This window comes from Sinocyclocheilus rhinocerous, unplaced genomic scaffold (genome assembly GCF_001515625.1).
Source record: "Sinocyclocheilus rhinocerous isolate Xijiao unplaced genomic scaffold, SAMN03320098_v1.1 scaffold1821, whole genome shotgun sequence".
NCBI lineage: Eukaryota > Metazoa > Chordata > Actinopteri > Cypriniformes > Cyprinidae > Sinocyclocheilus > Sinocyclocheilus rhinocerous.
The window spans coordinates 182480-196544 of NW_015636262.1; positions in this window are offsets into that span (position 1 = coordinate 182480).

Below are 14065 nucleotides of genomic sequence, written 5' to 3' on the forward strand. Positions count from 1 at the left end.
GTCGTGTTTTATCTGCTGCTAAAGTGGCTGTGTGTCGCTGAACCGAGCGTCTTCTTTCACAAGTGTCTCGGCAGGTTGTCAGAGCAGCCGTCTCTGTGAGTGCTCATGGGTAATTATGACACTCTGACAGGCTGCCTCTCACCCTGAGCGCATGCAAGTGAGAAGAGCAGCCAAACTCATGTCAAGTCCCTTTTCACCAAACCAATCGTTTGCCTGTGGAATTACTGCTCATCCAGAGCGTTCGAACCTGCAGCAACAGACAACAATTACACACAACATCACTGTTACTGAAATGCAAAAAAGTGCTCAATCCATGGAAGTTTTTCAAATAAACAAACAAATAAATAAATGTAAAAATGAAAGTGTGTATTTTGGTGTGGTGTCAGCATTTCTTTTAGATCTTACACCAGTTTATATCACTTTAAAACACACACACACACATATATATATATATATATATATATGATGTGTAAAAAAAATGAATATTGCAAATATTACATATACACTTTCACCAAAAAAGTATTTGGACACTAATGTAGAACTTGTATGAATGTCATTATATAAAATATCAAACCAATTTGCATTATATTAAAACTGGTTTATGCTGGTCATGTGCTGCTCCTGAGCAGGAGCTAGTTGCTTAGGACCAGCTTAAACCAGCTCAAACCAGCAGCCATGCTTCAAAACATACCTAACCAGCATATGCTGTTTTTTTCAACAGGGAAATATTTCTCGAAAGATTCAACCTGACACTTTCCAAAGTTACTATTTGACTCCCAACAAGAGCTGTGGATTTGTGGTTTTGAACCTGTTGAATTGAAGCTGTTGTGTGTGTATCTCTCTTTCTCTCTCTCTCTCTCTCTCTCTAGAGAGAATAATTCCTCCCACACTTTTGGCTCTAAAAATGCAGTCAAGCGGACTGTAATACACTCACCGGCGAGAGTCCTCCATTTGTAGGTATGTATATCTGCTCTCTGGACTCTTTTCTCATAGGTTATTAAAAAGATTTTACGCGGCTCTCCATTCATCACTGACAGCCTGCACACGCATCACTCGTCCCGGGCCCCCAGGGGCCCCGCATCGGACCAACAGCGGCCCCGGCTGGGAGAGACGGTGGGAAGATTAATACAGCAGGCACCGGGGCCGTGATACTTACATCTGTGATCCGCTCGTCTTTACACGCGTTCACTCACGCGTTACATGCAAGACACTCCTCCACACTTCACCCACTGCATTCACAACACACACCAGGCTCTCTCTGTATTAACCTGTGCATGTGTGTGTGTGTCTATGTAAAAAATAAAATAAAATAAATGAGTGCGAAATTTAAATAACTGCCAGAACTTCACCAAATATGGTAGCAACAGTTAAATCTAAAATAAATAAATAAATAAATAAACAAATAAACAAATAAACAAAAACAAACAAACCGATTGAATTACTAATATTTGTACCTTTATAATACACTGACAACATCAAAGTAAAGTGTCACGCAGTAAAATGCCAAAAAAATTTTTTAACTGTAAATTATATGAAAACTTGTTCTTTCTCACTTTCAAAAGCTGTTAATTTGACAGTATTCAACTGTAAAATTACATTAAATATAAGGTTAGATCTATTACAGTTATTCAACTTCTAAAATATGGAAATTTACTGTTAACAATTTTTTATCGTAGCATTTACCAAAGTTGTACCATTAAAATCTCAAGATTTATTTATTTATTTTTCTTTATTGTTTCTTTTTACTTTAATTTATTTTTGCTTGTTTGTTTTTACTTTTTACTATTTATTTATTCATTTACACATTTAGTAATTTTTTTTCTTAGGAATTTGGGCTAGTCTGTTGTATTTACAATTAACTTATATTTACAATAACATATACTGTATTTACATGAAATGAATGCATGGATAAAATAATAGAAATAATAAATTGGTGGATAAAACAATAGAAAATAGACCATTCTTGAAGAAATGCATCAAAAAAAAAAAAAATCCAGAAAAATGTCCAAGTGTTTCCACTGATACATTGAGGACATTTTTCTTAATAAATCTCTCTTATTATCTATTATTTATCAGTGTAGATTAAAGAAAAACTTTCATAACCTTTCTTAATATTGTAATACATTTCTCACCTCTAAAACAACTATCCTTTTTTGTTGACATATGACTAGAGAAAAATAAAATTAACTAATTATGTAGAACATTATATAGCCAATTTCCTGATCTAATCAAATCCTGGATAAAAACAAAATCCATCATGTCCGACTGAATTTTTTTGTTTTTCTTAGAAAAAGCCTCATATGATGGAGGTTAAATGTGTTGTGAATGCCGCCTCAGGTTGCGCTTGAATAATTTAGCACTTTTAATGGATAATTATTGTCCTCTTTTGTCATATCAGCCTTTACTGTAAACTGAATTATGAAATGGCTTGTTGAAATGATGGAGTGAAAAGGAGAAAGGATGGAGTCGACACACTCACTGTGATGTAGGAGAGCAGCGATATCATTTCCTGTGCCATCAGATGCACGATCTGGGACAATAAAATACGCAAAAGAAATACAGATTGGAAATCAGAATAATATTTAGGGCTGGACTCAGTAAGCAACCATATTACCAGCATGTTATAAAACACTTCTGAAATCACCCAGAACAGCCTGAGCATCAAAAGCAAGTTTTTCACGCACAAGCTTTTTCTTTAGCAAATGTATACTAGTTAGCATTATTAATTAATTAATTTAGCATGTGTTTTGTTCCAGTCCACACACACTCTTCATCACACTCTCTTGGCATCTCTGCTGTGCTGTGTAATTTTTTTCTTTGCTTCCTTTCTTTCCTCTCCTTTTTTAAACACATGTCCTCATTTTTAAACTATCTATCATGTCCGCGCCAGTGGGGGCTTTTAAACTGTGCAATTGGCACTTTCTCGGCTGCTGAGCTGGAAAAGGCTGTACTGCTGTGGACGACACAAACAAGGAATACACCCTCCTCCACGCAGACATGACTGCACACACACACACACACACACGCACACACACACACACACACACACACACACACAAGAGCAGGCAGGACTAGTGAAGTCACTGCTAGATTACCTCTAAATATTATCTCATAGCACACTGAAAATTGTTGTAGAGTTCACTTTTACAGATTTTTCCCCCACAGATCACACTGTTGTCCGGGTATGAATTTCATAAAAAAATTTTTTATAAAGCTAATTTTTAAAGATGCACTTTGTTCAGGTTCATCCCATGGCTCGTCGTCTTTTTGCAACACTAGCACATCCTAATTAAATCTTTATGATTATATATATAAAAAAAGTTATATTCTTGTCAAATGTGTCATGTATAACAGGTGTTAATAACATTTTAACATGAAGTGTCATTGTTATTTTTGTTTTGTTTACTTTCTGTTAGTTTGTTTGATTATAACAAAACAATTACAAATAATTTTAAAACATTTTAAACAATGTGCCATTGTTTTGTGTTTACTTCTGTTTAGTTTTTTTGTTTTGTTTGTTTGTTTTTATTTTTCGATTTTTGTTTAGTTTTTATTCAGCTGCTTACACACTAAATCTTTACTTGTCACACAATTTCTGAAAGCTGACACTCAAACAGCAGAAGCACACACCAAATCTGCAAAACCATACACTAATTCTCGGCCTTAGACACAGTTTTCAATTTCATAAAACACTTTTTGCAAAACACAACACACAATGCTCTATGTAACGCACAACAATCTAACAGGAATTAATATTATGGTGTTTGCAAATGTTTGCTTTTGAGATGTGTTTGTGATATTTTGAATGCAGTGCATCATTTTGCAAGAGATGTGAGACATTTTGCATTTTGTGTGTGCAATTCTTGGATTTTAGTGTATGTGTTTGTTTTGATTTGTGGTTTGTGTTAGCTTTATTTTGTTTTTGTTTTTTTTGCATTACAGTTTATGTTTACCTTTTTTGTTTTGATTATGTTTTTTGTGTATAGTTTATGCTTGCTTTGTTTTTTTTTGTTTTTTTTTTCCATTTCTTTTATTTTAGCAACCACAATTCACAAAAAAACCAACTAAAAACTAAACTAACAAAACTAAATAAAACATGCTGTGTCATTTCTAATTTAAATTAATAAATAATATGCATATAATGTTAATCTAGCATGTACATCTACGGATTCTGATTCCTGATCTACAGTATCATGAATTAATAAGCAAAGACAGCAACTGTCTTTTATTCATGTAAATGACCGACTGTAAAGTAACTGAGCTGCTTATCTCCTCGCACGCTAGTTGCTATCATATATTTGGAGCCAGGTGGAAATACAAACACTCATTATCTTGTAATGTGAACTTTGTGGTTATATAAACATATTATATAAGCATTCCTTACAAAAATATGAAGACAAGTCTAACATATCTACTTTAAACTGAAAATACACACACTGACTATCTTGTAATCTGACTTTTGTGGTTATATAAATAGTTTTCATAAGCATTCTTACAAAATATGAAGAAAAGTCTAGTGTATTTACTTTCAGACTGACAATTCCCAAACTTCAGTTTTGACTTTCTATGAGGGCTAGATGTCAGAAGAATTTGCACCCTGACTGTTGTGCTCGGTGTTCGAGTGTAATAGACGCCAGCATCGTCTTCATTCTCAGCCCTCTGCCTCATTTCCTCCCGCTTTCTGACATATGTTGACCAGCTCGGAGGTGTTGAGGGTGTATGAGCTGGAGAGGAGGGGTTGTGACAAACACACGCATACACAAATCAAAGTTGCACTGTCAACGGCTCTGGTCCGTGGCTCTCAGGGGTGTGATTTTCTCAAAATGAACGTCAAATGTGAGATGACGCCTCGATGCTCAATCTGTTCCACCAATAAGTCGAAACAAACAAAACAGTGCGGCTTCTGCATGGTGGAGTGTGTGTGTGTGACTTTCACACCCGTCGGCCTCAGTCCTCCCATCAGCACAAACAAAGGTGTGAGGGGAGCAAGCAATCTGGCCAGGAAGTGCGGCGGCACTCGTTCTCTGTCTCCTTTCTCTCTCTCATGATCTCATCCCATCATGCATCATCCGGCGCACATCTACAGTGAATGGTTTCTCTTCAGGACCCAGTTTTTACAGTGGACATCAATTGGAGACTTAATACAGCAATTTTTTTTTATCATATTTTTTTTTTTATTGTATAAAAAGTAAACAAAACAGCCTTAAAACTGAGAAAATGCATTAATATTAAATATTTACATTTCCATGAACCCAATAAATTAGGGCAAAGTAATAACATGACACAGACTAAACACAACATTTATTTATTTATTTAGATGTGACCTTTGATGTAAGTAAAAGGTAAACAAAGCAGCCTTAAAATCAACAAAAAAAACAAATAAATATTTACACTACAATGAACTGCTTAGGCCCAACAAATTATGTCAAATTAATAACATGACATAGACTAAACATAGAACATATTTTTATTTGTTTATGTATGTATTTATTTATTTAATGTTTTCGTAGATGTGACCTTTGATGTAAACAATAAGTAAACAACACACATTACCACGAACTGCATAAACTCAACAAATCAAGGCAAATTATCAACATGACACAGACTAAACATAAAAACACTTTCTTTCTTTCTTTCTTGTTTGTAAATGCCTAAATAACATCACAAGTTTTGATTTACTAGCCAAACACATTGAGCAAATATTGAAAAATACACACATGTTGTGTATTTGAATTATATTAAATGATAGGTGAATTTACACTAAAATACTGCTACATTTAATTAGATGTGAACTTTGATGTAAACATCAAGAGAACATTTGAATCCAACTGGGTTATTTATTTTGCCATTATAATTATTGCACACGATTATATGATTAGTTTGTTTTCAAATAATTTAAAGTAATAATAATAATAATAAAAAATAATAAAAGCATGATGGTTTATAGTTTCTCTACTACATTTGCTTGTGAGTGAGGCCTTTGGGTCAGTATTTATGCTTTCTGCGTGATTTTTTTTCTTTAATGCTATTCCAGACAGACCCAGATAAGGCAGAAATAATGTGACCTGCTGCTGCTGGTCAATAGAGGGTGCTGCATACCCAGTTGTTTGTGTGTCCTGACTGTCATATGTTCAGTTGTGTGTTAGTGATCCTGTGAGCACACTCTCTGTTGTCCTAATTAATGCCCCCTTCTCTCTCGCTTTCGTTTTCTCTCTCTCTCTCTCAGAATAATCCATCCATACAACTGTATGTTTGTGCAATCATGCACACATTATTCTTTATTCCTACTTGAATGAGAATTAAAGACTGAACATTGTGATAGTTACTATAGTTATACAGTATATAATAGAGCTGACTTAACGTTTAGCATGTTAAGTACCAAACTTAGCTTTGTCATCATTTACTCCTCCTCCTGTCCTTACAAAACTGTATTTGCACTTGTGCACATTCAAAGATTTAGTGTCAAAGAATCCATCTTTAGTTATGTTGTTTGACAATTAGAGCCTCAGTGACACTCTGAGACTGAAATGAAATAAAACTCTGAAGGTCTTTCAGAGGACAACATTTAAAAATAATCCATAAAATACTCCCTTTCCTCTTTGCGACCAATCGAGTATCTTCTAGTCTTTGTAGGGATGCAGTACAAACTCTCAGACTCCAAGATATAAATCAACCGAGGCTAAATGAAGAGTCTGGAAATGAACTGCGCTTGTCTGATGCTGAATAGAGCACCGTGTTTCACATTAGTCTATACGTTAAAGAGAGATCGAGAACAATAAGACAGAGATTGGCACTTAGGAAGGAGAGAGGAGGTGGTGAATAGACTGTCATTAACCTCCATGCACTCGTTCTCTCTCTCTCTATCTCTCTCACTCTCTTGTACGGCTAGAAAGGTGCTTATTATCTAAATTAGTTCATCTTACACTCCAGTGGCATACGACAGCCATTCTCAGAGGCTGCCGTGTAGCTGTGCAGTTTAAATCTAGCTTGTATCTTGCGATATCTGAATCTCTAAAAGTGTAAATGTTTCTGAATGCACAATACCTAGAGACAAAAGTTTGGGATAAAATAAGTACCTATTATTGAGGATTATATGTCAAACTCTGTCTAAAAATGGAACTTCCTGTTGCTGTTGGACCCTTTTCACACAGATGTATTACTGTATTTTACCCCGGTATTAATAATACTACTAATAAAAATAAATAAATTAGTAAACACTGTTGTGATGGAGTTTACAGTGTCCTTCAATTAACTTCCACGATATCCGTGTGATTGTTGCTAACATTTAAATCGCAAAAGTCAAAAGGACATATGACTATTTGTTAGCTAGCTAGCGATAGTTTGTTGAATTAATGAATTAGTAGTCTTTTTTAATGTGTAAGAAATGTGACATGCAAATTGTTACGTGACATGAAAAATTCAATTAAATTTTGTATGGTTCTTCTGTAATTCTTTGGTGCTCATTATTATTGTACTGTTTATTTACATGTAGTATCAATATTTTGGTAAATATTTCAGTCAGATAAATTTTACAACTTCTATCGTGAATTATGAAACATTGGTTTGCTAATTTTGCATGTTTTTGTTTATGCTTTTGCCAGGATAGGAACATTCTAGAAGTTTCTGTAACATTCTGTAGTTGAACATTGTGGGACTAATAATAAAAGACAAAAATCATCCAACGAACACTTCTGAAGTTTCGAACAACTCACTTTTGGTAACTGTTTATTTTAACTGTTGTTAGCTCGGTATTTTGCATGTACAATGTAATTTTTATGGATGAGTATGAACTTCATTGCATAAATGGTTATATATACTTGAAATACAGTATTTTACATACAGAGTCCGTTTAATGCCTCTCTCTTTTAATCATTCTAATTTTTTTTGTCTTTTGCTTTCAAAACAAAAGGGAATGCTGCAATAAGACTTTGTATGGTCTCTCATTTTACTGCCATATGCCAGCTGCGCCATTTATTCTGCCATAATTTACTTCTGTTCCATATCCAGAAATGTGAAAAATACTTGAAACACCAGTTGATAAAATGAGACATGTGAGTAATTTCATACTGATTGATAAACCTCACCAGAATCTGCTGACATATGATGTCATTAATAAATGAGATATGCACAGTCATTCTTACAGTTTCACCAGCACACCTGCCCAGTATGTTTAGGTTACATGGTGGATTGTAAGATCCCTCCCAGACTTCATCTCAAGTGAAACATTTGTGAACGCAAAAGCTTCTAGGAACGCAAGCTACATTTTTTATGCATTGTTGCAAAAACAATTCATAACCCAACTCTAGGATGTTTTTCTCTCAGCATTGGTGCCAGGGGTGCTATGGTTGCCATCAACACAAATCGTCCTCTACAGTCAATTAAATGTGTTAAATAACTACATTTAAGAGGAACTGAATGCAAAACGTAACTTCGTGCTGCCTTCATATTGGACTTGTGAAAATCCTGGAAACACTGGCTGACACAACAATTGAATTGCAAATTAAGGTTTGAGAGAGGCCTGCTAATTTGATCAATTAAGCAAGAATATATCAGCGCAGTTTACCTCTCTCTCGGCACTCATCGCTCCGGTCATCCCTCCTCCTCCCCAGCTCCACCTTTCTACAATCCAGGGGGAAAATAAATAAGCACAGGCCGTCGTTCTCATCTCATCTTAAATAGCAAGCAAAATATGTTTTATCTTTACTCTGATAACTGTTCTCCTTCACCCCATAGGATGAGGTGAACTTGTGAAAAATAAATGTGTGCGCTCTTCAGAAAGATCCCCGACTGCTGCTGAACTAATATGAAACATATGATACATGCCCAAGACTGACGGCAAAACTTTCAGCTCAGAATTTCACATTGATTGATCTGCCTCACCAGACCGAATGGCTCTGCTGATATATGATATCATTAATATATGATATATGCACATTCATTCACCATTTCCCAATCACATCTTGTCCGAGTCATATGGAGGATTGTAGACAGGAACCAAGATCTCTTCAAGACTGCAAGTCCAACAGCCATTCTCAACCTTGCCTACCAATCACCTACTCACCTACCTACACGAGAGCTACTCACCTCTTGATTCTTACCTTTTACTTTCACCTAACCCTACAACACCTTTCCCTCTTATCCCAGGTATCAATATTTCACAAACTTACAGTGACAAATTTATTTTAATGCACCTTCCACATCGACGCAGAGATTGATTGGCCAATCAGGACGGTGGCACACCGGTGTGCGGAGTGGTTGGAGGGAGCTTTACCGCATACATTAGTCAAAGACAGACGGCAGAAAGGAAGGAAAAGGCAGGAGAGAGAGCGAGAAAAAGAGAGAGGGGGCCAGTTGCCAAACCGGGGGAGTAGATTTATCATAGTTATGGCTTTCTCAGGCATCCATTTTCCTCAAGCCTGTTGACAGGTAGTATCTGCACAGGCCTTAGTATTGATTGACTGTCTTTCTCCAGCTCAAATGGGCTTTGGTAGAAGCCTCTGCTCTGTGATCTCATCAGGGGCCACTGGTACTACACACCAGTAATTGTTGGTTAAGAGATCCTAGCAGGCACCCCTTTAGGCTGTCTGGTCTTCTGGAAATGTGTAATTTCCAGGGAATTCTCCTCTTCAGGCTCCACGCTCTGGAATTATTCTTTTTTTTGGCCTATTTTTGAAAGTGAAAGCACAGAGGGAACAGAACTTTTTTGGGTAAAGATTGGTCTCGAGACTGAGGCTGGCTGGGTTTGGAGTTGGGTGGCGGGGTGGCGAGGTGGCACAGTGGGTAGTGCTCTCGCCTCCCAACACAAAGTTTTTAGGTTCAAGTCCTAGCTGTGCAAAGAAGCTTTTCTTGGTGTAGACATAGATGGAGACGATCCATCAACACCCCCAAAGCTTGCAGTCCAATTCCACTTTCTGGGTCGACCCTATAAGGGTCATATACTTCAAACGAAATTGAAGAACGAACTGATATGACGTAATTTCAAACAAAATCAGGCCAAAATGAAGTTCGTTTTGGCAGTTTGAAACAGCTCACCAAAGCAAACTTTCTGGGGGAGTTTGTTTTGGCTCCTAAACACCTTTGAGGTATCGATCAGTGGCGATTACACAATCGGTGGGTGTGTTCTGGAACTCCACCTTCTTTAACGTGAGATTTTTTTATTCTGGTTCATTACTCATTCCACAGAGGTCAGACAAGAGAACAACATCCTAAACAACAACAACAACACCGCGTTATGAGCAAAATGAATACACTGGAGCCTCGAACTGGCCATCATTCTTTCTGTTTTCGTTAAGTGGACACGCATACCACCTACATCGCTACGTCGTTTACGAAACTTTTCTTCTCTCACAGCTGCCATGGTTGTTGTGTTTAGGGGATATGTGCAAGTGACGTGACATATTTACATACGCAATCTACACCCTGCCTCCAGCATTGCAGGGGTGTTGGAATGTTATACCAATATATGTATAATAAAATATATGCTAACAGTATACCGTCGCTCAACGTTTTCAAACTTCTTTTTTTCCCCAAACGAAGAATGAAAAATAACTTCGTTTGAAGTATATCGGGGCCTTCAGGGCTTTGGTAGTCGACTAAATATGCGATTAGTCGCAAATTTATATTCATTTAATTAATTAAATATATACTGGGGGTGGGGAACTAAACCATAATGAGCCTTTAATATAGTCTTTTCTGGACTCAAGCACACGCATAAAACTTGCCGCAAAGCACCAGCAAAAGTAATGACTATGAATGTGTTGGTAAAAATAGCAAGGAGATATTTTAAATATTCATTAATAAACCAGTGTTTTCTGAGTCAGTGTCGTCTGCAAAGATGAAGTTGACGATGCTGACTCGCCATCTCCGCACCTTCAGAGAGAAATGCACCTTTCAAACTGATTACAGGCTTTCTATAGATATATTTCTCATGTCTGTTATGCAAGTAGCCTATATGCTGAATTTCTGTTCATTTTTGTGCCACACTCCAGTTCACAGAGACCGAGACGGAAGAAAGCACGTTCTGTTTGTTTTCTTGTTTTGTTTGAAAAATTCTGTCAATGTCAGGGAAGCATTAACTGAGTTTATGCGGTTGTGTTTGCTGGCTCCAGCATCCATGCGACTTCACATGGTTTGAAAATTGGATGGATGGATGGATTCAAAACTGTGTATTCAGCATTAATCTTTTAATCATATTTGTCTTTTAACAGCTCATCTTGTAAAACTGAATAACTGAATGTAGAGTCATTCATTATCATTGAGATTTGCCATTTGAGCCAATATGAGCATCAGCGACTGTTGGTAATTTAATAAAGTTGAGAAGAGTTCATATCTTATGTACCTTACAGGAATCATTCTCCCAAAAATAATAATTCAAAAGCTCTGTTCACATTGAGAGTGATTAAATCACTGGAGGTTACTGAGTTGCAAAAAGATGCACCTTCTTGAACGCTGTATCAGGCAATGAATCCCTGCCTTTCCTTCAATTGGTAGCTGGTCATTGACAACTGTTCATGAGACACACAAGGACTTTCTGAACTTCGTCAACTCTACAAGCATCATGATTGATTTGAGAGCTCTGGTGTGTGGTTTTTGTGCATGTGTAAACTGCAATGGCACTGTCCTGCAGAATTTAGCTCCAGTCCTAATTAAACACACCTGAACCAGCTAATCAAGGTCTTCAGGATTACTCCAAACGTCCAGGCAAGCTTTGCTCAGTATAGTAGACCCCCAGTAGCAGGATTGGACAGTCCTGTGCTATTCAGTGGATAAAAGCTGCCTCAAGATTCTTCAAAAAGTCTCCTTATATTTTAAAAATAACATATGGGTTCGGAGGAGAGTGAGTAGATAATGAACAATTCCTTTAAGACTGGATACATACATATTGCTAATTGCTTGGAGAAAGTTTTCTAGACATCTGCTTAGTTTAGAGAGCAAAGTTAGTTTGTCAATATAAGGCCACATTTACATAGCAGTTCTTGATGAGAGGTGGCGATCGTTTTGACCCGCAGCAACAGTGCAAAAGTAGCCCAATCCCGCAGGAAAACTGCAGACTTAGGCACCACTGCATACTGACCTGGAAAAGTGTCCACCTGAGTTGACGTCATTTGCCACCATTGCCCCTGCTGAAAAAAACTGCATATGCTGGTTAGGTACGTTTTGAAGCATGGCAGCTGGTTTGAGCTGGATTACGCTGGTCTTTAGTTGGTCCTGAGCTGGTTTAAACTGGTCATGTGCTGGTCTTAAGATGGTCCTAAGCAACTAGCTCCTGCTCATAACCAACTTATAACCAACCAAGGACCAGCATAAACCAGCTGCCATGCTTCAAATCATACCTAAGCAGCATATGCCGTTTTTGTCAACAGGGGCTTTTTCAATGATGTATGACTCGCATTGACAGGAATATCCGATCTGTCCGCTTATCCGCTTACATGGTAGATGCAAATGTACATATCAGATTTATTGCCACACATGAATGAGGCCTGAAACTGATCGGAGCGTATCGGAATCCATGTGCTTTTTTTTACTCCTTACAGGTTCGTGGGTCATATCAGATCTGTGCCACATGGGAGGAAAAATGAAAATTGGGTCACTTGAACCAGTGGTTCCCAACCCTGTTCCTGGAGGCACCCCAACACTGCACGTTTTGCATGTCTCCTTAATCAAACACACCTGATTCAGGTCATCAGCTCATTAGTAGAGACTTCAAGACCTGAAATTGGTGTGTCAGTGAAAGGAGACATGCAAAATGTGCAGTGTTGGGGTGCCTCCAGGACCAGGGTTGGGAACCATTGACTTGAACCATGTACTGTAAATGCAGCCTAACTCTGTGAGTATTCTTATTTTGCTAGGCACCCCATGCACGTTTTGCATGTCTCCTTAATCAAACACACCTGATTCAGGTCATCAGCTCATTAGTAGAGACTTCAAGACCTGAAATTGGTGTGTCAGTGAAAGGAGACATGCAAAATGTGCAGTGTTGGGGTGCCTCCAGGACCAGGGTTGGGAACCATTGACTTGAACCATGTACTGTAAATGCAGCCTAACTCTGTGAGTATTCTTATTTTGCTCTGAATTTGAGACCAAACCTGAGACCAGATTGTCTATGACTGTTGGACTAATAAACCAAAATTCTGCTTCACTCAATTATAGTACAAAATTCCACTCGCTCAAAACTCGCTCGTTTAGTTGAAATGCAGCAATTAGTCATCCCACAACAGAGGCAGCAGAGGGGTTGGAGGGGTCAGGGTAAATTGGTTATTTCTGCTTATTAGACAGATTGTGTAATCGCTGTCATGAAAGGTGATATCGTATGCCACAGAAACTCAGGGAACCTACTTCCTCAGTTCCACAGATTTTCATACTCAGCAAACTGCTTTTCCTCAGTTGAAGAGAACCTGAAAGTAAACCATCAGACCGCTAATACGCCACACGAGGCAAGGTGAAGAGCACTCCAGCTGAATTTAGCTTGTATTTATTGTGATATTGTGAAATGTTAAGACGATTCTATTGCTTGCACTCGAAACACCTTGTTTGGCGATACAGCTATTGACTAAACTTCACATTAACAAGAGGAAGTTGCAGTGCCGGACCTGATGAGGACACATTATCTTAATTATTAAGTTAATGCTCTCATTAAGGTACAGTGCTTCATAAAAGGCCATGCCTAGCGGCTCCTCTATGATGTGGCACGGCAAGACAATAATGCACAATCGATTTCACTCAGTTCTCATCAGAAGCACGCACAAAAGGTATTCAGTAAGTAAGTAGCTCAGATATACCATTGTCTCTTCTTTTCTTACACTTTGTTTTGATGACAGACATTCTACTGACTATAACTTTGCACATGTAGTACATGTCAGCTAATTCTACACTAACCCTAACCCTACACTATAACACATATACAGCAGTTAACAGAATGTCTAAAGTGGATTGCCAAAATATAATGTAACCACAATTTGAATTTTAAGTGAAAATCCTGCAAGAATCCCAGAGAAAAGTTTGCATACCTATATATATATATATATATATATATATATATATATATATATAACATTTAGTGTGTGAG